Source organism: Aquarana catesbeiana, linkage group LG06 (genome assembly GCF_042186555.1).
Source record: "Aquarana catesbeiana isolate 2022-GZ linkage group LG06, ASM4218655v1, whole genome shotgun sequence".
NCBI lineage: Eukaryota > Metazoa > Chordata > Amphibia > Anura > Ranidae > Aquarana > Aquarana catesbeiana.
Window position 1 is genome coordinate 335,288,674 of NC_133329.1, and position 27,437 is coordinate 335,316,110.

Consider the following 27,437-nt stretch of genomic DNA (forward strand, 5'->3'; position numbering starts at 1 on the left):
CCGTCGAACTTTTGGGGAAAAAAAGTCCGCTGGAGCCCACACACAATGTAATTGTCCGCCGGACTCCGGACCAAGTATGCCGTAATGTCCGGTTGTGTGTACGCTGCATTAGGGTGCTTTCACACTAAGGTTTCGGCGGTAAAGTGCTGCTATTCTTAGCGGCGTTATACCGTCGTTTTAGCGGCTGCTAGTGGGGGTTAAAAGTGGCGCTTTGCCGGCGGTTCGGTGGAGCTGCCCAATTGATTTCAATGGGCAGGAGCGATTTAGGACCGCTCCTACAGCGCTACAAAGATGCTGCTTGCAGGATTTTTATTATCATCCTGCAAGCGCACCACTCCAGTGTGAAAGCACTCGGGCTTTCAGACTGGAGAGACAGGAGAGGCTCTTTGCAGGTGCTATTTTTAGCGCTGTAGCGCCTGTAAAGCGCCTCAATGTGAAAGCAGTCTAACTGTCATGATCAGTATTGTGATGCTCCTCAGTGGACACTGAATGTTGAGTTTTCACTAGCTGTAAGCCAGTAATAAAAAAAAAAAAGGCTTGAAACATATTACTCTGTGTATAATGCAACTATATAAAAGGTTTTACTTTTTGAATTTAATTACTGAAATAAATTAACTTTTTGATGATATTTAAAATCTTTGGAGATGCACCTGTATATATTGAAAATTTGTATTACAATATGCTATACAAGAAAAATGACAGGAAGGATTAAAACGGCAAACATTGAATGATTCTGTCTGCTCTGTCTCCTAAATGTATTGGGAAAATTCACAGATTTATTTCCTCCCTATGTTTCCTGTTAGAGGAGTTCCAATAACTAAATTTGGCTGCTCTGTAAATACTGTTGTTGTTGTTATGCAAATACAAGAAGAGCTAAAACCTAATGTAATGCATTTTTGTAGTAGTTTTTATATATATATATATATATATATATATACTATTGTGAGTGCTATACCAAACTTCTGAATTCAACATTGAAAAGTATTAGAGCTTTTACGATTTGTATTGCATATTGCTGGTTGCAGTTCTGCAGTATTCAGTGCTGCCTCTAGGTGACACTGTTACATGCTCATACCATAGACTGTATCTGTTGGCATTTTTTAATTTTTTTTGTGCATTACATCATATGAGCATTTTATCATGAACATTTTATTGCTTTATTTTCAGCATTAGCCAGGACCGTGGAGTTCTTATGGGGTGTATTTGCAATGATGTTTGCTGTGCCATGGATTATTTGCTTACTTAACCATTGATGGTACTGCAGATAGCTATATGGTAGAGCAGTCTGGCAAGTTGTCTTCCTGTATAGGTGTCAGACTGTTTTTTCAATATTCTGTGCCACAACCACTATAAAGTGTGACTCATATTAAAATGTTTGCATTTAAACACAAAGTAGGGGAGGGTTAGAATAATTTTTAGTTTTTTTTATTGATGGTTCAGGAGATTTATTCTCAATTCTGTAAAAATTGTACAGTTATCACCACAAGAGTGAAGGGAAAAATTATGCTTGTTGACAGCTGTCTAAGTTTTGAGCCATTTTCCACAACCTGACATTTTAACAGGGGTGTGTAGAATTTTTATATCCATTGTAGATCTTAAGCCAGTCAGTTTCAATGTAAATCTGTCCACAATCTATTACTGATATTTTTATTTATATTTGTAAATGGTTATAAAAGTGAAGATTTTACCTAGTAGGTTAGGTACGCAGTGAAAAGAGGCACATCACCTCTGCATTCATACCGTGGGTATAGAAAAGAATCACCCCCCTTTAACCACTTCAGTACCGGGCACTTTTACCCCCTTCCTGCCCAGGCCAATTTTGCGCTTTCAGCGCTTCGCACTTTGAATGAAATTGCACTGTCATGCAACACTGTACCCATATGAAATTTGTATAATTTTTTTTCACACAAATAGAGCTGTCTTTTGGGGTATTTAATCACCACTGGGATTTTATATTGCTAAAAATATGTCTTGACTCGAGACACTATGGACAGAAAATGTCACTTGGACAGATAAACAGTGAAGCTTGATTTTATTTTTTTGCTGTGGTTCACATTTCCGCCATGCTAACAAACAAGGTTTATTTTTTTCTGAACTCTAGATTGACACATTTTTGTAAATGCATATGTTGCCCTCAACATAAAGGCTACCTGTCATGGCTGACCTCCTTTTTAAAATGTTAGTGGTTCCAAAGACAAAAAGTTTTTTTTTCTTCTTTATAACCTTAATGCATTCTCCGCAGAAGAACCTCTTTCAGAAGAACACCCCGCAATTTTGGAACCATTCACATTTATACAGCAATCAGTGCGATTAAAAATGCATTGATTACTGTGTAAATGTGACTGGCAGGGAAGGGGTTAACCACTAGGTGGCGCTTTAGGGGTTAAGTGTGTCCTAGGGAGTGATTCAAACTGTGGGTGGGAGAGGCTGTGTGACACTACACTGATCACCGCTCCCGATTACAGGGAGCTGTGGTCAGTGAGAGTGTCATTAGGCAGCATCGTCTCACGGCTTCCTCACCGTGAGACTATCGCTGGTATCCCAGCATCACGGTCACGGAGCTCCCGGCGGGCGCGGGCTTAACCCTTTCATGACTAAGCCTATTTTTGAAATTTGGTGTTTACAAGTTAAAATCCGTATTTTTTGCTAGAAAATTACTTAGAACCCCCAAACATTATATATATTTTTTTAGAAGAGAGTCTAAAGAATAAAATGGCGATTGTTGCAATATTTTTTATCACACGGTATTTGTGCAGCGGTGTTTTAAACGCAAATTTTTGGAAAAGTGACACTTTCATGAATTTTAAAAAATCCAAACAGTAAAGTTACCCCAATTTTTTTGTATTATGTGAAAGATGATGTTACGCCGAGTAAATAGATACCAAACATGTCACCCTTTATAATTGCACGCACTCGTGGAATGGCGACGAACTACGGTACCTATGAATTTCCATAGGCGACGCTTTAAAAATTTTTTACGGTTACCAGGTTTGAGCTACAGAGGAGGTCTAGGGCTAGAATTATTGCTCTCGCTCTGACGATCGCGGCGATACCTCACATGTGTGGTTTGAACACCGTTTACATATGCGGGCGCGACTTCCGTATGCGTTTTCTTCGCTGCGCGAGCTCGCGGGGACGGGGGCGCTTTAAAAATTTTTTTTTATTATTTATTTATTTATTTTATTTATTTTTGTACTTTTATAAATTGTGTTTAAAAATTTTTTTTTTTTTTTTACTTTTATTGCTGTCACAAGCAATGTAAACATCCCTTGTGACAGTAATAGGTGGTGACAGGTACTCTTTATGGAGGGATGGGGGGTCTAAAAGACCCCCCATCCCTCCTTTACACTTCAAAGTATTCAGATCGCCGAAAACGGCGATTCTGAATACTGTGTACTTTTTTAAATTTGGCGCCATTGGCAGCCGAGTAAACGGGAAGTGACGTCATGACGTCGCTTCCGCGTTTACAATTAGAAGGCTGGAACGAAGCCGCTCACAGCTTCGTTCCAGCCCGCCCCCAGCCGCCGGAGATTCCCGAATGGACACCGGGCCTCCCGATCGCACGGGAGGCCCGGTAACAGCGGCGGGAGGGGGGGGATGTCCCCTCCCGCTCCTCCGGTATAACAGCCGAGCGGCTTTTAGCCGCATCGGTTGTTATATTCGGGTAGCCGATCGCCCGCTGAAAACAACGGTACCGGGATGATGCCTGCAGCTGCGGGCATCATCCCGGTATAACCCCGGAAAGCCGAGGACGCATATGTGCGTTCGGTCGGCGGGAAGGGGTTAAAGGGCAACATACAGGTATGTTAATCTGCCTGTACGTGCCATTCTGACGCAGTATATCTGCATGAGGCGGTCAGGAAGCGGTTAACCTCCCTGGCGGTTTTCCCGAGTGTGGCTCGGGGTTAAAATTCAGTACCATTAGCGGTAACCCCGAGCCACACTCGGGATCGCATTGCAGGATCCTGGGGCGGCGTTACTTACCTTGTCCCCGGGATCCTGCGATGTCCCCCGCAGTGTCCGAGGGCTCCGTCCTCCTCCGAAGCCTCTCCGTGCCAGGCTCCGTTCCCTGCGAGCGGCGCGACGCACGGGGGCGGAGCCTGGCGGCAAATTCAAAAAACTGTCAAAATCATAACACATACAGTACTGTAATCTTACAGATTACAGTACTGTATGAAATGATTTCACATCCCTTTTGTCCCCAGTGCTCTGGCCCATGCCTTGCATGCAGTTTTACATGATATACACTGTTCTTTCTGCCTGGAAACTGGAGATTGTCCATAGCAACCAAAAAGTGTCCCTTTACGTCAAAAGTGGCTTTAGACCAGCTAGAAAACAGCGATAGTAAATTAGAACACTTGCAGAATTGAGCGATAGTGAATTGTGGGGAAATTTATTTTATTACTATTTTTTTAAATTTTTTTAATTATTTATTTTTATTTATTATATTATAATTTATGTTTTTGTGTTTCAAACTTTATCATACCCGGGATATCTACTAGACTCTGGTTTGGACAGATTTAAGTGTGTTATTGTTAAGATTTACAGACCTACAATATAAAACGCCAAATTTCCATGCAAAATAATTGTACCGCTTTCAGCACCTAAAATCCGAAATAATCATACCGCCAGGGAGGTTAAACACTTAACTGAGTCCATTCTCAATCCAGCGCTGCCCCATGTGCAGCACTCCTCATTCCTCTCCCCTCTCTCACACACACCTTGAATGTGGTTCGGGCGATCAAGGTGTATTTGGCCACTGAGTCCTTTCGGAGGTCAGACTCTCTGTTCGTGATCATGGATGGGCCAAAGAAGGGGCTGTCTGCTTCCTAGGTGACCATTTCTAAATGGATCAGACAGACAGACTCAGGTCTATTCTGTCAGGGGTCGGGTTCCTCCCTTCCCTTTAAGGCACACTCTACTCAGACGCTGAGTGCCTCCTGGGCCTTCCAGCATCAGGCGTCAGTGAAGTAAGTGTGCAAGGCAGCCACCTGGTCATCGGTGCACACTTTCACAAAATTTTACAAAGTAGATGTGCTGGCATCTGCGGACGCCTCTGTTGGCTGCAGGCTTCGGTCTAGAAGGTTTTTCTTGCTGTTCAGGTTGGGCCCCAGTTCTCGTTGAGCGCCAGGTTGTCTGGTTGGCCTGTTTTTTTGTTGGCTGCCCCACCCCTCATGTTTGGGACTGCTTTGGGACATCCCTATGGTTCTGAATAAGGAAGCACTGTGTCTGTCAATGAACGATTGAGAAAATAGGATTGTTTACCATAAAATCTGTTTCTCTGAGTTCATTGACAGACACAGCACCCACCCCTCTATGGAGTTTTTAATGCTTCTGACACTGCTTGTAGCAGGCCTATAGCAGAGAGGGGGTGTATATCACCTAGGACTGCCCATAGGCGTAACCAAGTCTTTTTTCTGCCTAGTGTCCCACTCCTGTAGGGGGCGATATAACCCTATTTCTGAATAAGGAAGCGCTGTGTCTGTCAGTGAACTCAGAGGAAAGGGATTTTACGGTAAGTCAAAAATCCTATTTTCTCGGTCACACTAAACTGTGTACGTTAAAAAAAAAAAAAAACCTTGCAGGATAAAATTACAGGGATTGCCACTGCTGACCAAAAGAAAATCTGGTTGCTTGGGTTTTGCAGCATTTTTTTCAAAAAAATTCTGAATGGCAGAACTAGAAGAGATATGTAGATCAATAAAATCAGAAGTAATTTTCCCACGTATTTCAGGCTGGTGACTCTAGTATTGAAACCAGAAAGTCAGCTTGACAGCCAGGCAACAGAAGAAGTCAGTAATGGCAGCCTCTTTAAACTGTAGCATGTACTAGGCATGCAACAATTGCATTTATTACAGTGCCTTACGAAAATATTCACCCCACCCCTTTGATGTTTTACTTGTTTTGTTGCTTTACATCCTGGAATTAGGAGAAATATGACCAAATCTTTTTTTGGACATCCTTTTTTTATGTGTCACAGGAATACATTTACTTTTGTACTCCTATGACCCAGCGTCTGCTTATAGCTGTGCCATGTTTTGGAAGGATCCTGACAATATTGTTGGGATCTACCCCACTGCCTGATTGACATATGGATCTGCATTTCAATGCATGGCTGAAAGCCAGATACAGCTGTGCCTTCCTGAGACCAGCGCTCCAATGAATGCTCGAGGAGCAGAGCGGTGAGTGACAGTAACTGCTTTCCACTTGGAGTAGACAGAACTTGGTGATCAACAGTTATGTGATCACTCAGTTATCTGTGTTCTGAGTCTATGTTGGACAAGCATTACACAGATATTTCAGCATGGAGGGGAGTAGTGTGTGTGTGTGTGTGTGTGTGTTTTGTTTTTTTTCAGAGGCCCATGCTTCTCCTTCAAAATGGAGTTTTGGGGATATTGTACCATGTGATGTACACAACATGGCTACAACTTTAAGGTGCAAAATATTTTATATTGTGACAGGACACAATTAAGACAAAAAAAATCATGAGTGTTCATAAGTATTCACCCCCTTTACTTTGAAACCCCTAAATAAGACGTGGTGAGATCAATTAACTTCAGAATTCCCATAATTAGATGATTACATAAGGTCCATCTGTGTGCAATCAAAGTGTCACATGATCTGCAGCATATCATCAATATAAATTCAGTTCCCCTGTTCTGAAAGGTCCCTAAGCCTATAACACCACTAACCAAGCAACATGACGACCAAGGAGTTTTCCAGACAGGTCAGAGACAGAGTTTTGGAGAAGCATAGAGGCTTGGAAAAAAAAAAATATCCCAAACTTTGAACATCCAACAGAGCACCATTATAAAAAAACATATCTCATAATAGAAGGCTGTCCATAAAAACTTGCTGACCAGTCAAAAAGAACGTTAATCAGAAATTCAAAAATACACCAAAGATACTGTAATACTGAAGGATCTGCAGAGATGGGTATTTGCCCAAAGGATCACTTTAGCTGTACATTCCAGAGTGGGGCTTTATGGAAGAATGGCGAAAAAAAAAAAAAGCCACATATTAAATTTACCGAACAGCATGTGGCATACTAACCAAAATGGTAGAAGAAGGTTCTTTGGTCAGGTGAGACTAAAATTTAACTTTTTGGCTATCATGGCGAGCACTGTGTGGCCCAAACCCAACATTTTCCATCGCCCTGAGAACACCATCCTCACAGTGAAGCATGGTGGTGGCAGCATCATGCTGTGACAATGTTTTCATTGGCAGGGACACAAATACAGGTTAGGATTGAAGGAAATCTATGGATGATCCTAAATATGGGGCAATTCTTAAAGTAAACCTGTTTTCAGTTTTCAAGAGATTTGGGACTGAGGCAGAGATTCATTTTCCAGCATGGAAATGACCCTAAACATACTGCTAAAGTTACAGTACACTGGATTGATTTAAGGGGAAACATTTAAATATGTTGGAATAGCCTTTTCAAAGCCCATTCCTTGAGATTCTCAAATTGAGAATCTATGTACTATAGCTTTGCTGCATCTGTCCCCTGGCGCCTCTACACTGAGACCCGAGCTATCGAACACCACCAATCACTCGGTTCTCACAGCTCCCCAAGCAGAGAGCTGGTGACTGTCAATCACTGCTGTCTGCTCTGCCCCTCTTCGCTTACTGGAGTGCTGGGCTGTGGAGAGGCAGAAGCAGCCGGCTTAGGCTCTCAGCGGCTAGCTGAGAGGCTGAGCCAGGTGTCGGTCCATGGATCTGGGTGGTAATGACACGGAGCTTGGACCGACTCTGCGATGTCAGCAGAGAGTGGACTTCAGCCCGCTCTCTGCTGAGAATCGGTCACAGGAGTGCAGATCGAACTGCACTCCTGTGATCCATAGGAGAAGTACAGCCGAACAAGCTTTGGCAGTACTTCTCCTTTTTAATATATGAAAAAAATAACACTTTCATAAACATAACCAGTATCAACTTTTACATACCAGTAATAACTCATCCAACCAAGCTACAATTCCAAAGAGAGGGACACATTGCCTCATAAATTGAGCTGCGACAGGGAGGGAGGACGGACGACCTTCTTTAGTCAGCACTGTCTGTCAGCTTGAGATTCTTTGTATTTATACCCTTTAGCACGAGCTACAGCCATTAAAAATCATGTAACAACTTTAAAACGCCAATCAAAGGTATTTATGCAAATTACTAAACGTTTGTTAATTAACTTATCCTTCTAGAAATTTCTTTTGTCTATCATGGTCCCATAGGTGGGCTGGGAGGACAGTTTGCCCTCCCCCCCCCTACCTCCCACCCTTTATTCTTAGCCTTGATTTAGATGTGCAATTGCTATGGTGCTCCACATGTGATAAGCTGTAACACAAGCCATTTAAGGGTTTGAAAGATCATTTAAGAGCTGACATAAGCACGCTGGCAATTGTGACAATTATCATGGCATGCCTTAAATGCAGCGTACACTGTGCATGCTCTTGTAGGCAGAATGTAAATGACAACACTGCAGAAAACAACAAATAGTTTGTTTGATTCAAGGTTTTAATAACATTTCCTGTGTGGGCTTTCTTTTGGTCAATTATTTAGTGGGTTTAGTTTCACTTCAACATGGGCCAGCAAATGATTGCAGATAAGTAGTGCAGAACCTAAGCACCGATGTGCTGAACTGCACTTTTCACAGAAGATAGAAAGTTTTGACAAACATACGCAGCACAGCTAGTGTCCAATTTGAAATCATTTATTTAAATGCAAACCACCATTATGGGGGGAACACAAACAGCCTGAAAGCAAGTTATCAGAATAATTGTGGAACTGTTATGAATGGAAGAGGATGTTAAAATAGGGGCATGATTGGCTGATGTTACATATGTCCCTGATTACCTTCCCTTGTGCTTTTATCCTAATAAGTGACATTCTTTGTATTCCCATGGATGGCTAGACAGTCTGACACTGAAGAGGAATAAATATTGCGTGTGCTACACATTAAGCTGTCATCTAAGACAGCATTTAACAAAAAAAAAGGAAATGGGGGGAGATAGGTAACTGGAGAAATTCATAAGATGTGGAGAGCAGCTTGCTTGTGGCTGCAATGATAATTGCTGGAGTTTTTGACATGTTTAGACCCTGTGGTGAGATTTGGGTTCACTGTCGCCTGTTAGTGAATTCTGTACAGCCAGGGTTTAGAGTAACTTGATTCTTTATGTATCTGAAAGCATTTGCATTACAATGATACCAGTGGATGTGTAGGATTCCAAAAGATTCTGTCATTCGTTTTTGTTAAAGTAGATGTAAAGCCAGTCTCTAATATAAGCTCCCAGTCATGCTCGTGCATTTTCACCGTTACATGACAGTGACTACAAGATGCTGTTTCAAAGCTCATTGTGAAGACATGTTCTGTAGATGTCACCATTAGAGAGCCCAGTCTAAGAAGTGACATGCAGCCTCTGCTGGAGTAAGTGCATGTGAATAGGAAGTGTCTAAAAAGAGGCTGCAATAGATCTGCAGTACCAAAACCAAGGATGAAAGAAAGGTGAAAATTATATTACATGAGCAAACAAAACCATGGCAGTTGCCAGACAAGCAGCTATACATAGTAGAATTACTTACATTTGAATTGTTTTACCCACATATCATGCAGTGAAGCACAGCTAATCCACTTCTTTTCGAATGCCTTGTTCATTAAGATAACAGCCTAATGACATAAAATGGGCAAAAGTGTTTCAAATATAGTTAAGGTTGTCCACACAGAGGACTTAGTGTTTCTAAACGCAGGACCCTGCATTCACCTTTATCTGGTCTCCCAGAGTACACAGAACATGGAATTATTTTAGTAAATAAAAATGGCTAAATACCTTTTCTCATCAGTATATAGCAGTCTTGTGACTTCTATCATTGTCCAGCCAAGCACTGGTTAAAGCTTGTAGGATGAGTTTTCATTCTCCTCTGACTGTCCCATGAGGCTGCAGGACCCTTGATCCTCTGTCTGGGGAGTGCTGATTGGCCCTGTGCCGGTCACATGAACCCTCCCCAAAGAAAAAAACTCTTTAGCAATACACACAAAACTGAGCATGTGCGGAGTGCCCCCAAGACTCTGTACTATCAGGAGATGGATTGAGGACTGTGGAGGAAGGAGAGGGTCAGACAGCCTTTTTAATTAACCCCTTCAGTTCCACCGTGAGTATAACAAGCATGCTTTACTGCATACAGACTGATTTTACTGTTGTGGGTTTAGTAACACTTTAACATAAAAATGTTGCCAACAGGCTTACTGCCTGTTTTGCACTTTAATAAAGAGCTATATTTTGGTAAAATTTTCTGTGCAGAGGGCTGCAACATGTACAGCCTCATATGTGTTCTCTGTTGAACTGAGGCAACCAGTGTCTTGGAAGCCTCAAGTTGTAATGTTTACTAGCAAAAGTTTGCCTGCTCCTGAATGGGCAAGGTTGGAGTGCTGAGACCATGGGGAGCAGGGAACAGAGTTGCAGTCTGTTGCAATCTCCTGGTCCATGTTTTAACACTGGAACCACCAGGTCCCACCGACTCTGCAGCCAATCACTGTGTCTCGGAATTTAAACAGTGTCCACCTTCTAGCACAGCGGTCTCCAAACTATGGCCTGGGGGCAGGTTGTGGCCCTTGGGGCACTATTCCTCCCACTGACACTGATGTAGCACTATTTCTCCCACTGACTCCAATGATGGGGCACTATTCATCCCCCCTAATACCAAAGATGGGGCATTGTTTACCCCCAGTATTGTGAGGATATTTTCCACTTCCACTGGCCAAACTCTACACCCCTAAACTCTGAAGAACAGGAAACTGGCCCTTTGTTTAGAAAGTTTGGAGGCTCCTGCTCCAGCAGCTGAACCCCTGTGATTCCTAGTGTATTTTCCTGCGTTCTCCAGCGCCTCCCAGTTACCTCTGTTTTCCCTCAATGCCGCTTGGCCTTTCTGTGATGCAATCACCTGTGTGATTTTTGAATTTTATAGCAGTCCTTCTTTCCCAGTGTCTCCCCTTGTCTCCAACATCCTGTGCCCTCTAACCCCATGCACTTTAGCCTGCATCATGTACTCCTGTGACACCCCCCCCCCCCCCCCATGCACTCCAGCCTGTGTCCTGTGCTCCTGTAACCTCACGCGCTTTAGCCTGCATCCTGGTTCCTCTCCTGGTAGCTGCCTGTTCAGGGGAGTGAGAGGACTGCACCTTGGGAGTCAGCAGCAAAAACCCAGCACCCTGCACCTTAGTCCTTCCAAGGGCCCATCTGCACTGAATGAGTGGGTAGGCTGACTCCACCCCTTCTCTGGATAATCACTCTCCCTCTATTCTCCCTCTCTTCTCTGTGACCCTTGCCACCGCTAAGCCCCAGCTGTTAATACCAAGTTATGATTAGCCAGTACTCCCCAATGGGATTCCCAATCCTTACCACAGGTGTAGTGTTCAGAGCGGGAAGAGAGAATGTGGTTTAGAGGGGAGTCGCCTCTTGCAGGTATGAGGTGAAAGTGGGGATGCATGAAGTTTTGGTGAGGTGGGGGCAGGCATGGTGGGAAGAGGCACAACCATGAAACTGAGAAAGTTGAGGGTATCTACTGTTGGGAGACTTTATGCAAATATGGGGTAAAAGATGGGTCTATTGGCAAGGTGGTTGGTATGTGATGGGTGATGAAAGAAGGGAGTGTGCAGGTGCATTGTGTGCTGAGAGAAGGGCTATGCAGGCATATTGGGTGCTGAGAGTGAAGGGGGGGTCAAGTGTGGTGTGTTATTTGAGAGAAAGGCGCCTACGGGAGCAAGAGTGCTAAGAGAATGGAGGGAGTGCAGACGTGGTGTTTTGCGCAGTGGGTGCTAAAAGGAGGGGTGCAATTAGTGGTAGATTTCTTTAGTGGTGTAGTTTCTTTTAGACAATAGCTATTGTCCAATTGGTAACAACTAGGAGGTATGATGATAGCCTTGATTCTGAAGAAAGATCAGAGGTTTCCAGTATTGCATATTCGCTTTTCATTTAGTCCATTTCACAGGGAAAAAAACATGATTGAGGTTCATTTATGTATTTGGCATTTCAGTTATTGGGGGGGAAGGAGCCAGGAATCCATATGGAGATCATGCTGCTAGTGTTACTGAGACATAGTGACCCAGTCTGTGAAACAACTTGGGATATCATTCGACTAAGCCATTACCAGCTTTTTAGTACATTAGGAATTAGAGATAAACTTGAGGTGTTAAAAGTAAGGAAATATTTTAGACAGAGGCCTTGCATCTTCTCAGTTTACCAGAATTGTTGCTATAGTTGGCTATGGAAGCGGTTTTTGTTATGAATCACAAGAGCACCACACTCACTGAACCACTTCTGACTGAATTTTGCTTCAGCTCATAAAATGCCTGTGAGCTGTCCTATAAATTTTTATACAAGGCGATATAAAAGCGACTTTCTCCAAGTATAACATGCTTTGGTTAACTCTGCAGATCACTACCGAGTACGCAATATTTGCCCAACTGGTAAATTGAACTGTAAGTCCCACTGAGGGAAATTGCTTTGCTGTGCTACAAACAGCAGTTATCTTGATAATAGTACAGGAAATGTGTTTATTTTTGGGTGATTTTCCTTCTTTTCCCCTCCCCAACAAAACAGCCACATCTTTTGTGTTTGAAACGAAGATTTCCAAAGTAAAGTGGGCACATCCAGGGCGCAGAGGACATCCGTTCTTTCCGTCACATTGGCTATCCCTTCTGGAAATGTAATTTCTTTGTCCCCGGGTAAAACTATCCCAAAGGTGTGTTGAATCTGGCATTTGATGTTGTAAACCGGAGCGCGCAACAAGGAGCTTATCAGAACAAATTGTCTAGCCCATCCCCTTCCTCACTCAAAACCTAATGACCCTTTATCATCATGGTTTAGATTGCTGGACACAGATGTGAGAAAATACAAGTAATCGTCAGGTAACTACAGTAGCTCGACTGATGTTCTCAGAGAACTGACTGCTGGGAAGATAAAAAGCTTCCTACTGAGCCAGTGACTTTCCAGCCGCAAAGCACATCATGATCTCATATGGCAAGTTTTATTTTCTTGAAAATCACAATAAGATACATTAGGATGTTCAGCAAGGTAAACCTATTCAAAGAACAGATACTTCCCCACTTTTCATATGTTTCTTATAATAATCTGGATCTTTGCCCACATTAGTAACCTAATACTAGAGTTGCTTCTTTTTTCGGTTTGGTTTTTGCTTCTGATCTTTTGTGACTTTTTTTTTTTTCTTTTTTTATCAAGAGCTAAGTGGTGGCATGCCAGTCTGCTTGAAGCCCGCCCTTTTTATAAAGGTACACTGCATACTGACATGAGAAATTTGTGAAATACTTTACCAAGGGAACAGCCTACATGTGGAGTTTTTTCTTAAATTCTGGCATTCATCATCACCTTTTTTATTTTATTTTATTTTTTCAGTACTGACCCGCAAAAAATTGGCTAAGCACTGCCCTCTGTAACTCAGAAAATGATGTGGCATAGCAGTTCTATGTGACAAGGGGCTGCTGTCTCATCCAGGCTACTAAACCTTTTTGTAATGGATTATATACAAGATCGTTTTGGTTTTGAAGTGACTCAGTAGTGGCCTATAAAAGGTATTAAACTAAAAGCAATGGTAGGCAGCAAAAAACACAAAGCCAAATTTTACGCAGGCTTTTTTGGCACTTTTTCGGTTTACCCGGCAATTGGTTTCAGAGATAATCATGAGAGACAACAATTTTATGTCTGTGGGCATGTTTTGGGAGTATTTTAAGCTCATCACTGTGTTGATCTTTAGTGGTAAAAGCTTAAAACTTCTCTTCTGTCAGATGTTTATTGCTTTTTTTTTTTTTTTTTTTTCAAATATATTTTTTATTGAAGCCTGGAAAGGGCAGAACCAAATCAATACATCAGTGTGCAGACATTGATATATCCAGTCACATAACGTATAACATGTCCAACTAGTAAACAATTTTCTAAGGGTACATAAATCTCAAGTGAGAATCAGCAGAGAATATATCAGACGTTTCACTCTTCCTTTTTCACAAAGCCTATGAGGTTAACTACTGAGAGAGGTATGGAGCTGCCCACTCCTTTTTCCTTTTTTTTGGTAAGAACAAGAATGAAGAAAAAGTAGACATGTCAAGAAGCATAAAAGGGGGGGAGAGAAGTTTGGGATGGCGATGGTGCATGGTAACAAAGACAGTCAATCAGTGTGGTTTATTGCTTTTTATGCCTGTGCGGTGAAGCTTGCTCTCACTTGTGTGGCCAACGGGAAGGGAAGTAATAGGAATCTGTGGCAGTATAGCAATACAAGCTTGATGGAGGTCCTAACCCTTCCCCACTGCAAAAGCTAAAAGGAAAAAAGTTTTTTGCTAGGGCAGGGCCTTTATCAGGTTTTTATTACTGTCTGTGCCCCTACTGGTTAGATTTTCCTTCGCTTCCTGTCAGACCAGGAAGTGATGAGAAGTCTCCCTGACAGTCATACAGAAAAAGCACTTTTTAGTAGAGTAATGAATGGTTATTTCCAAAAATATTTCTATTGTGGTCCATGACTTTCTGTCTCCATGGTGACTATACCCCCCCATTTCAAGATGTGAGGAAAAATTTCCCCAATGGGGGGTCACAATGGGTTTAGATGGAGCAGACTAATAAGAAGTAGAAGTGACTGCTGACATCCTGAATATTTAAGGATGATATAAATTACTCACGTAATGGACCAATATTTTAGATTTCCAAACATGCCTTTTCTTAAACACGGGTTTTTAGAAAGCGCAGCACTATAAATCAATACATACAATTTTAGTGACATTCATTTTAACATTAGGAAGTATTCCAATTGAAAACTTGTGTTTGCACAATAATTTCCCCCTCTATACTCTGAGATGTCTACATTGTTCCCAGCTCCCAAAGTATTGTACAGGCTCCTGATAACATCTAAATTGGGATCTAAGCATTTGTTTTGCTTGCTTAAATATGCAGAAACTTTGGTAGTATGGTTGAATATTTTAAGTGGAAGGCTCCCTGGGGCATTAATAAGAGCCAGCTTTGCATTTTTTTTCTAACGAGATTAATGATAACCAGGTACAGCTGCATTTCTAAAAATATTGCATACGTAGATATATACGCAGTGTTTATTTAAGCTTTTTGTTGTGTCATTCAAAACACTTTAAGTATTTTTAATGCTACATAAATGTATGTTTCTGAACTGCCTAATCTTTTAAGTTATGTTATTGATGTAAAGTATATATTTATTTTTTTTTTATTTTTGATTGCAGCTATTGATTTTTTGTATGTTTTTGTTGCCTGTTTTTCTCGGTTTTATTTGAACATCCCAGTCTTGTGCTCAGCAAAGTTTTGCTTGAGCTTTTTAGTCTGAATGATTAGCTGAAATAATGACCCTGTCAGCCTTAATCACATTAAAATGTGGTTAACATCATTTAATTTTTTTCCACTTAATATGCAAAAATTTCCAGTAGATTTGCACTGAAGGCCATTGAAATTCCATTAGAACGAGAATAAAAATTTCAGGCATCATTTAGTCAGAGAAGGAATAAAGGTCTCAATTGGAAACTGCTGAATCTTTTTTATTAGGGGGCACATGAATCATCCACTCATACTAGACAGTACTGTACTGAAATTTACTTTGTGTTATGTGGGAAATCAGGGTTTGTTACTTTTCATAGTGAGAAAAACACCATATGCCACTGAAATATAACCCACTGCTAGAAGTTTCCTGATTGTTAATCAGTCACAAATTTTTAAGGGAAATTATTGTTAAAGCTTTTCCTCAAAGTTTATGCATGATTAAAAAATGCTAATTTATTAGCCACCATTACAATGGTTGAATAATTCTTTTAGCCCTTTTTTTTTCCCCTCACTGTGTCTGAAAAGTTATCCGCTTGTCAGTAGGTTTTTTTTCTGTTTAGTTTTTGTGCACGTTTGGGAGAATGCAGCTTTCATGTGCATGGGAGCATTATCACTGCTTGCCCAGTGGCTGAAGCAGACCGATGCAAAAGAAGGGCTGGAGAAGATGGCACTTGATGAGAGTACAGTCCTGTCAGCGCTAGTGGGGAGTAAATTCAGAGGCAAGTTTGCCATATTGTACAAGTATGCCTTTCATGGTTGCACATTATGGCAAGCACTCCTAGGACCTCTAGTTCATCTTTGCTATATCATCTTTGGCTCAGAAAAGGCTGTTTTGTCAGTAACATAGTGGAGCTTTAAAGCTTAATACACAGGTAAATCCATATATAGGAACTGTTATTCTCCAAAGGGTTTGTAATTTTGTCCAGCTAGTGCTGAGTTTTTGCAGGCCTGTAGTTTAGTAATAAGCTTTACTTCCCCACTCAGCCTGGACAATGAAAGAGCAGCAGCACACTGGTAAGGCCATCTTTCTGTTCACTCTTCTCTCTAATTCTGCCAACACATTCCTTGTTAACAGGGAATTACTGTACATAAGACTGATATGGAGATAGATTCAGGTACAGTTGGTATAAAAAGAATCACACCCCCTCCCCTTTTAAAATCACTTTTTGTTTTATCCAGCTGTATTTATAACACCCTTTGCATGTGGCCTCAGAATGTTCAAGGTGCGTTTTAAGGTGGTCAGATGAGACTAAAATTGAATTATTTGGCTTCACCAAACGATATGTCTGGCGTAAATCCAATACAGCTTATCATTCAAATAACACCATTCCTACAGTAAAGCATGGAGGTGGCAGTATCCTGTTATGGGGGTGTTTCTCTGCAGCAGGGACTGGAGCACTTGTCAGGATAGAAGGAAAAATGGATGGAGCAAAATATCAAGAAATTCTGCCAGAAAGTTGTTAATGAAAAGAAGGTTTACCTTCCAACATGACAATGACCCAAAGCACACTGCAAAAATGACCACACAGTGGTTGAAGGAGAAAGAGGTGAATGTCCTTCCATGGTATAGTCAGCCCAAACTTAAACCCCATTAAATATCTGTGTAATGACCTGAAGACTGCAGTCCACAAAAGGTTACCATCGAATTTAACTGCACTTGAGCAGTTCTGCAAAGAAGAGTGGGTAAATCTTGCAAAATTTAGATGTGCAAAGTTAGTGGAGACACACCCCCATAGACTAAAGGCTGTAATTCAAGCAAAAGGTGGTTTAACAAAATACTGACACAAGGGGGTGATCCCTTTTCCAACTCAGTGATTCTGTTTTTTACCTATTCTTTATTTTTTTTTCTGACATGGTGTCATATCTTTCACTTTGGATTTTATAAGTTGCACTAGTAAATACAACTGGATAAAACAAAGAACAGGAAGAGATTCTGGACAGCCGCACTCTTGAAAATAGCCTTGTTTATTTGGAAAGATTCACATCAAAATCAATGGTAACAGCAGACAAAAAAAGAGCTGAAGTTTCGCACTAACGTTAGTGCTTACTCATAGAGCTCAGCTATGAGTAAGCACTAACGTTAGTGCGAAACGTCAGCTCTTTTTTGTCTGCTGTTACCATTGATTTTGATGTGAATCTTTCCAAATAAACAAGGCTATTTTCAAGAGTGTGGCTGTCCAGAATATCTTCCTGTTCATTGCTATTAGCAATTGCCACCTACGTCCTTGGAACCGAGAGGTATTTTACTTCCTGGCTGTCGAATACCCCTGGAGCGGTGATATCTTTTCCTCTACTTTCAAATTTCTGGATAAAACAAAAACTGTCTTCATTTCGGGCTGCAAAGCAACAAAATATGATTATTTTAAAGGGGGTGATTTTTTTTCGTTACCCGCTATAGGTCAGTTGGCAACATTTATTTCGTAGATGGGGAAGGCAATTCACTAGGACTTTGTCAAGAGTCTGCTATCTTTGAAAATGGCTGGCAGGTTTTGTCTTTCAGTAAAAAAAAGAATATGTATCAACTAGGGAATATTGCCCACAGGTGGGTGTCTTCCTGTCCTCACACCCTGACTAGTTTGCCAATTTACAAGCATTCAAGTGCCACTGATTAGAGCTTGTGCTGGTAAGCCTTATGCCCTGTACACACGATAGGATTTTCCGATGGAAAATGTGTGATAGGACCTTGTTATCGGAAATTCCGACCGTGTGTAGGCTCCATCACACATTTTCCATAGGAATTTCCGACACACAAAGTTTGAGAGCTTGCTATAAAATTTTCCGACAACAAAATCTGTTGTCGGAAATTCCGATCGTGTGTACACAAATCCGATGCACAAAGTGCCACGCATGCTCAGAATAAATTAAGAGACAAAAGCTATTGGCTACTGCCCCATTTATAGTCCCGACATACGTGTTTTACGTCACCACGTTCAGAACGATCGGATTTTCCAACAACTTTGTGTGACCGTGTGTATGCAAGACAAGTTTGAGCCAACATCCGTCGGAAAAAATCCTAGGATTTTGTTGTCGGAATGTCCGATCAATGTCCGACCGTGTGTACAGGGCATAAGAATTGCTTGTCAGGTAGAAGAAATTATTGTGTTTGGGGGTGTTCCTGAACATTTCTTCCCATTTGAAGGAGTTTCCACTTTAACCAAGAGTGTACGATCCTTTTAAGAGCCATGTGCCTGGGGTAAAATTGTTATGTATTTCTTTGTAGACAAGGAGAGCTAGCGGTCTCTGAGGACATGAGAGAAAAGATGTATTAACAATGAACAGTGCAACAGGAGCATGACATGGTTAGTTGCAGCAGAGGAAAGCCTGCAGAGAGCACACTAAGGGGGAGGACCACAAGAGTCAGATGTGATGTTTATGGAGCATTACACATGACATCAGCTTGTAGGAGAGTGGGTGATAAATTTTTCTAAGCAATAGGATATGGAAATAATTAATTTCAACCTTCTAAACTATCAAATGGTACATTACAAAATATTCTGACTTTTTTTTAATAAGGTAAAAGCTACTTACAGTTTATCCTAACAATCAGTATTCAGCTTCCCCTAATCTGCCTACAGTTAATAGAAAACTGCTGTGGGCACCTCATTTTGTAAATCGTCATGGCTCTTTGCATTACTCTATTATAAAAGGCATACAATCCTGTTGTTAAGAATATGAAGTAAAGCATGCAACTGTAATCACATTGCCTTTGTTAAGCATTTTGCTTTGTACTCCATTCTTAAGAGTGTTTGCTTAATAGTTATGAATATAACATTGTTTTTACAAGAATTGCCTGTAGTATCCCAGTGTAAAGCTGGTAACCTTCACATCTATATTGTATAACTTCTAGCCCCTTTTTTTTGTCTGTAATAAAATCTATATCCCTAATCTATTAAAGATACACCCAAGTCGTACATGAACATTTTGCATTTAAAGAGCACCTGTCACAGTAATCTGTGCATGCAAACACTATTAGGTGCCTGCTTGCGCCTATGGTAGCATGAAATTCCTTTGCACAGTACTCCATCACCCCTTTAAATCTGTATGCAAATGACAACTTTTCAGTATGTGGAGGCATGCCCTCACATCCCATAATGCAATGAAGGCACCAATAGGAGCATCCCATATGACTATGTAGTCTCTGGGGATGTGTTAAAGCTTCAACAATCTGTAAATTAGAAAGTTTGAGACCAAGTCTGAGACCCAAGCCTCTGAGGCACAGTGCAGACGAAAGAATTATGTCCACAGAACAAAGTTTTTAGCATGCATTGGTGCCCAACAAGGTAACATGTCTTCAGGGGTTCAGTTAGTGTTAAGGGTTAAGTTAAGATTAGTGGTAGTGTTAGTGAGTGCTCTGCTATGCAAAAGGTAACCAGTTTCCATGGTGGTCAACTTAGGGCCACTCCTCCCTTAATATACACAAGAGGGAGCAGGCCAGTGCTGGCAACCACATGAATTGGACACTATTTACTTCATAAGAAAGCCCTGGTATTTACATGTAAAAGGCTGCTTTGGGTAGAGTTCCAAAAGCCCAGAGATTGCTGCTGGGAACCACAATCTTGGATGTGATCACAGCACCAGCAGAGTCAGCTGTCACTCAAGTGACACTCTGTAATATTCCCCTTCCCTCCTCCCCTGGCTACCATAAAAGTTTATGTAGGAATGTAAATGGAAAGGTGGAAGACCATGGCCCGCAAAGAGAGTAATTACTGTTGAAGGGAATTGATGAATGGGAGCTGCACTTCTGTATCCTTGTGATCAAGTCATTTATGGTGAACCGCGGTAAGGAGGTGGTGATCTCTGGGTGGAAACAGCATGTATGCAACTATATTGATTGGATAAAAGTACCTGGAAGAGTAAATACCGGAGTGCGGCTCTCATTCATCTGGTCTATCAGAGTTAACAAACTGTTAAAGCCAAATAGTCTCAATTAAAGTCTGTTTAATACCCACCTCCACCTTTCAGCGATGCCACCAGCTGGCATCTTCTCACTGGACTTCTACCAGGTGCTGGGCCTTCGGCCTATTTATTGGCCGGTAGGGCATGATGTGACTCCCACACATGTACACGGGAGTCATTCATTCCAGCACCACCGCAGTGTGCCAGGAATGTCTGCTGAGCCGCACCTATTCATCTTAGTGTCTATTCAGCAAATGCAAAAAGGTAGGTAAGTTTGTTTTATTGCAAAATAGAAATGGCATAGCTGCCGGACCATTTTTATTTTTTTTTTTATTTTTTCTTTTCCTTAGTGTAGGTTTTTTCCGCTTTAATCCTCACAGTAGGGTTAATAGCGTCTTGATCTGTGCCTTCTCTGAGCCCACTGTATCCTTACCCACAATAACTAAAACTTAAAAGGTTAGTTAACCTTTACCAAAAAAATGCCTATGCAGATAAGAGATAATTGTAGATAATGGTAAACCCTTTGATGCAACTTAGACCAAAGTTTAATAATGCTATATTTGTATAGTTGTAAGCCATTTACGTACCTTCTGAAGCCTGGCTGAAACCTCCCAGATATGGCATCATTCTGTCGTGCCTTGTTGCATGGTGAGAAGGAGCACTAATAGCTGGGAGTGTCTTAGCAGATGATGCCATCTGTGAGTTTTTCTGCCAGGTTTCGGAAGGTACATAAATGACCTACACCTATAGCAAGGACGTTATTAAACTTTAGTGAAAGCTTCAGTTTGTTTATCTACAGGCGCCCCTTACCTGCATAGGCTTTTATCTTAAAAAAAAAAAAAAAAAGTGAACTAACTCTTTTAAGAGAAGTATCACAGCAACCTGGGGATTTCTGTACACTATGCATACATGTGGGTAGCTGCCAATGACCACTGCAGAATAGTATATGAAGGTCCCCAATTTCACATAAATGATGATGGAGCTCCTGGGGCCTGTAGCAAAATTGGTACACTTCTGCTTTGCAGTCAACAGATCTGCAATAATCAAGGGAGGTATCAGCCATCCAAGATGCTTACCCTCCTATCAAAGGAATCCTCTACTTTTTCACGCAAAGGAAAGCCCTCTCAATTGTCATTTCTTTCACCTGCTATAGCCTTATTTGTGTAATTAACAAATGTGTATTGACAACCGCAACACTGATAAGTGACTGGATCTCAGCTTAGAAATTCATTTAAACACCCAGGTAGATATTCTTCATCTTGAAGTACACAACGAACATGATTTAAGTTTATGAAAACAGGCAGCGTGTTAAGTATGCCGAGTGTCAGATCTTTTCATCTGCAGGAATAAAGAGCTTGAGTGGTCTTCAAACAATGTCTATAGAGCATTAATTGGATGCTTAAAATGTTTAGCCACTTTGGTCTCTTCTAGATTTTATAATAGTTTCTAACATATAAAGCATAGTGGGGATTAAAGAAAAATTCCTTTAAGCACTTTTTAAATCTTGTTTGGCCTCATAGCATAAGCTCAGTGCAATTCCAGACAAGCAGTCCTTTTTGTGAATAAAAGTCAGGGTGCAACGTTCAGGCACATGTAGAAGTATAAAAAAAAAGAAATGAAAATTGCATCTGAAAGGTCTGCACATTCTCTTCAGCATTATATAGCTGAGCAATATAGTGGGGGGGAAAAAAATCTGTGATGCAACTGGAGCTTCTCTTATATGTTTTGATCTCAACTAGCATCATGAATTGTTAGGGGTGGAAATGGACACTTTTTTTTTCATGTGGTCAATCCTTGGCTGCAAATAGTGTTTTTTATTTTTCATTGCAAATTGGTAAGGTTAAAGTGTTACTAAACCCACAACAGTAAAATCAGTCTGTATATGCAGTAAAGCATGCTTGTTATACTCACTGTGGAACCTAAGGTGTTAATTCTGCGCCTTGTGTAAAAAGCCTGTCTTCTCTGATCCTCCCTTTTACTGTCCCCAATCCATCTCCTGATTGTACAGAGCCTTGAAGGCACTCTGCACATGCTCAGTTTGGTTTGTATAGAGGGTTTTTTTTTTTGGGGGGGGGGGGTGCATGTGATCAGCACAGGGCCAATCAGCACTGTCCAGACAGAGGATCAGGAGTCATGCAGCCTCATAGGATGGTCAAGGGGAATGAAAACTCCTCCTACAAGCTTTAACCAGACACTGATAGAAGTCACAAGACTGTTATATACTGTTGATGAGAAAAGGTAATAATCAGTTCATATTTACTAAAATAATTGCATTTCCATAATTGCGATTTCCTTAATGTTTGCCTCATGTATATTAAGTTAAATTTCAACTTCATGTCTGAATCTGATTCTGATTGGTGCATGTGAGCATTTAGCTCTACTAAGCTTAGGATTGACAGTTTTCCATGTGTGTGTGTGATGTCAAGAAGTCAGCAGTGAGTGTGCAGAGGACACCTTTCCTAATTTACAAACAGACGAGCAAAGGATCTCAGATCAATAGATTACCATCCAAAGCAGGTGGTTGGAATGGTGCACTTTAGTTCTACCTGGATGAAATAATGAATCCCTAAGCAGGTAGGTTTACTACCGTATATGCATTTCAAGGCTTAATTTTCAATTTTGGACAAATAGAAGAACAGCGCTGGGATTTAGAAGTTGCATAGTGCCTTAGGGAGTTGTAATTCTAGTTGGACTAGGTATCTACATCCTGTGCTGGCATGTCAAATTATATACACCCTCTCTTTTGTAGCTGAGAAAGTCTGAGATTGAAGCAGCACGCAAGAATGTGATCATCCAGGCACAAAATTATTTCAAAATAGGATAAAAGATTTTATTACAGAGACATCGTGTTTCAGGGGCCAAAACACGTTCCTTCATCAGGGCTGAAAAAAAAAATTGGTGTATACTGCACTACCTAAACCAGCTGCTGACCGACGCTGTGCTTCCACGCCAGCCAGGTTCAAATAAATGCATATACCTTAGTCCATTATACACTAATCTTATTTTTCAAACTGTGATGAAAGGTATCTGTTCTGGCTCCTGAAGTGCACTGGATCCAAAAAAAAGTTGTCCTACTTTGGAATAAATTTGTGTCTGGATAATCGGCCTCCGATGTGGCGCTTCATTTTAGACTTTGAATTTTAACTGCATTGTGCCAGCTATATTTTCCGCAGGATCAGATTTAGTCAAGAAATACAAATAGAATATTGTTTACATAGTACCTTCCTAAATATAAAAATTAGGGTCATCATCCCTCATGGTGCTGTCCCATGTGCACACAAACACACATTGATTAGAGGACCAAAATCAAACCTAGATGATTGAATATGCCCCTGAGGCAGGGAATATCTAGCAAGTTATGGAAGCACATACAGACACCGATCATCTCTCAATCCAAACACTGCTAGGCGGTAAGAGAAAGTCCTGCCTATATGGTTATAATTCAAAAAACGTACCTACTTCCTTGGATTTAAACATTTCCTGCTGTACAATGTAACTGACAAAATTTGGGTGGCCTCAGTCCCAGAATGGCTTGTACAGATTAAATATATCTTTTTAGAAAACATTTCCCTTTCATCAGGGTTGTCAAACCAGCTGCTGGAAGAGACAAAGCACAGCCCTGGTGAAGGGAAAATGTTTTCTATCCCCTGAAATGCATTGGCTTTGTTTTATTTTTGACTAATAAATTGAATTTTAACTTTGACATTCTGCATTTGTTGGCACATGCTGTATCATGTAGGAAAGGGTGAACCTGCGTCTGTGCACACTGTCCACCAAATGCAAGACTAAAGCTGGCCATACATGATCAAAATTTAGCTTGTTCAGTAGGGAGCAGATGAATTTCGATCCATATACGGGCACTGTGCTTGTATAGAGGTTGATTTATTCGACTTCTGTACAACTGCCCTGATGGATTTTCCCTGCTCGATCAGCATCACAGGCTATAGCCTGCAGCAATAACTGGTGTATTCTGACAGTGGGGACGTCTCCCTGCTTTCAGAATACAATAGCTTAGCAAGAGGATTTTCCCCATCCAGCTCGAATGTGGAGATGTGAGAATTGGGTCATTTTTTTTTTTTTTCATTTAACCTAGGTTCAGACTAGAGCGATGCAGGAACCAGAGAGATTACCGCATTGCTCCTTTCCCGCAGGCAGTTCACACTGCCTTCTGCGAACCGCTGCGGGTGTCAATAGATTGACACTCCCAGATCGGTTCATTGATCGCAGTGCGAACTGTGAACTCGCACAGGAATTCAGCGTGGGGGGAAAAAAGTCCCTGCGCTTTTTTCCCTGCAAATTTAATGCGAGTTCAGCCATACAACTGTATGGCTGAACTCGCATCTCACAGACATCGCATGCGATCAGCGCCTGCAGTGCGGGTGTGAATCACATGCAATGTCTAAGATCGCGCTAGTGTGAACCTGGGCTCGAACCAATGGTTGAACAAAAAACTGACTCATCTATGGGCTGCTTAATTCTGTACTAATAAGTGTTTAGCTGTGATTTTTGGGATTCTAATTATATACCCCTCAATGGCTGAACTTTAGGCAACTATTTTAAAACAGTAATTCGAAAATTATTTTAAATACTACTGTAACAAATATCGAAACTACAGTATCTTTATGATATAGTCCAATAATCAACTTGCAGACTAGAAATCTTGCTGAAAGTTGCCATTATTTGGACGTCTGCTTTAATGTACATGCAGCTAGGCATCACACTTTCTGGATCTCTGACTGTATCTGTATTTTCTGTATGGCTATAAATTCCAGCCTGCACATACTTTAAACTTTAGTCTATCCTAGGAAAAAACAAACTCATGGTACTTTATAATGCAGATGCCAATTTCAGTTAAGCCGGGCATAGATGATACAACCACGGTTGCAGAAAAGAGAATCACTTGATTCCCCCATCAACACTGACTGTATTGATGGGGGAATCCCTCCCACGGAGCTATTGTATTTTCCCAGCGTTGGGGGGGTATCCATCCCTGCCATGAAAGCACAGTGATTATTGCCAGCGGCTGTAGCCACTGGCAATAATTGCATCCTAAAAATCCGACCTGTTATGATCGATGGATCAATTTGGGTACAGCCATGCTTGAATCTTATCTGCTCTCTGCTGAACCGCCCAAGATTTTAACCGTGTGTGTGCCGGCTTCAGGAAGTCACATTGCCTACCACGCCTCAGTATTGCTCAGTAAAGCCACCCATTGAAATGAAGGGGCTAATTATATGCTGAAGTCAGGCCAAAGCCTCAACATCCTGGAATATTTGAAGGCTACTGCAGTTCACTATTACTGTTCATTTAGACCCATACAGTTTAGTACAGGTACGTTTTAAGCTAAATGTAAACGGCCTTCAAATGTAGTTCAGAGTTACTAAGTCATTTCCAGTTAACCTTCCGCTGTGCTATGTCTCAATACATATAATAAAGCCTAGTACACATGTCGGGAGACATCGGCCGGTTCAATAAAAAACGTCCGATATGCCTGTGTGCAGGTCAGACGGTCCGACAGAAGCTGGCCAAGCATGCTGGAGAACTACCAGCCGACTGGCTCCCAATCAGTGATTGTTAGTACAGCGGCTGTCAGGTTTTTTTTCATTCAACCCGCTGGATTGAATGGAAAAACGATTAGCGTGTACCAGGCTTTATTCTCTGTGTTCTCAACACTTGAATTTTCTGATCAGGCGGACAATGGGAGTACCCGAATTGGCTACGGCAGCCAAAGGAGATGCACTCCGTCATACAACCCCTGGCAAAAATTATGGAATCACCAGTCCCTGAGGATGTTCCTTCAGTTGTTTATTGTTGTAGAAAAAAAGCAGATCACAGACATGGCCAAAAAATAAAGGCATTTCAAATGGCAACTTTCTGGCTTTAAGAAACACTAAAAGAAATCAAGAAAAATAATTGTGGCCAGTAACAGTTAGATTTATAGAACAAGCACAGGGAATAAATTATGGAATCACTCAATTCTGAGGAAAAAATTATGGAATCATGAAAAACAAACAAACAAAATAACACTCCAACACATCACTAGTACTTTGTTGTACCACCTCTGGCTTTTATAACTGCTTGCAGTCTCTGAGGCATTGACTTAATGAGTGATAAACAGTACTCTTCATCAATCTGGCTCCAGCCTTCTCTGATTGCTGTTGCCAAATCATCTTTGCAGGTTGGAGCCTTGTCATGGACCATTTTCTTTAATTTCCACCACAGATTTTCAATTGGATTGAGATCCGGACTGTTTGCAGGCCATGACATTGACCTTATGTGTCTTTCTTCAAGGAATTTTTTCACAGTTTTTGCTCTATGGCAAGAAGCATTATCATCTTGATAAATTATTTTATCATCCCCAAACATCCTTTCAATAGATGGGATAAGAAAAGTGTCCAAAAGTTCAATGTAAACCTGTGCATTTATTGAAGATTTAATGACAGCCATCTCCCCAGTGCCTTTACCTGACATGCAGCCCCATATCATAATTGACTGTGGAAATTTACATGTTTTCTTCAGACAGTCATCTGCATAAATCTCATTGGAACTGCACCAAGCAAAAGTTCCAGCATCATCACCTTGCCCAATGCAGATTCAAGATTCATCACTGAATATGACTTTCATCCACAGTCCACGATTGCCTTTCCTTAGCCCATTGTAACCTTGTTTTTTGTGTTTAGGTGTTAGAGATGGCTTTCTTTTAGCTTTTCTGTATGTAAATCCCATTTCCTTTAGGCGGTTTCTTACAGTTCGGTCACAGATGTTGACTCCAGTTTCCTTCCATTTGTTCCTCATTTGTTTTGTTGTACATTTTCTGTTTTCAAGGCATATTGCTTTAGGTTTTCTGTCTTGACGCTTTGTTGTCTTCCTTGGTCTACCAGTATGCTTGCCTTTAACCACCTTCCCATGTTGTTTGTATTTGGTCCATGTTTTAGACACAGCCGACTGTGAACAACCAACATCTTGTGCAACACTGCGTGATGATTTACCCTCTTTACCTACATACTAACAAGCAGATTTAATCTGAGGCAGGTGTTAGTGTTTGTAATGAAAATTTACAGGGTGATTTCATAATTTTTTCCTCAGAAATGAGTGATTCCATAATTTATTCCCTGTGCTTGTTCTATAAATATGTTACTGGCCACCACAATTATTTTTCTTGATTTCTTTTAGTGTTTCTTAAAGCCAGAAAGTTGCCATTTGAAATGCCTTTAG

At 41.1% G+C, this 27,437-nt stretch overlaps 1 protein-coding gene across 1 annotated transcript in view; it reads left to right on the plus strand.

Moving 5' to 3' along the window:
• The window catches only part of OLA1 (Obg like ATPase 1), a 294,690-nt gene that overhangs the window by 218,122 nt on the left and 49,131 nt on the right, over positions 1-27,437 (plus strand). The window lies entirely within an intron of this gene.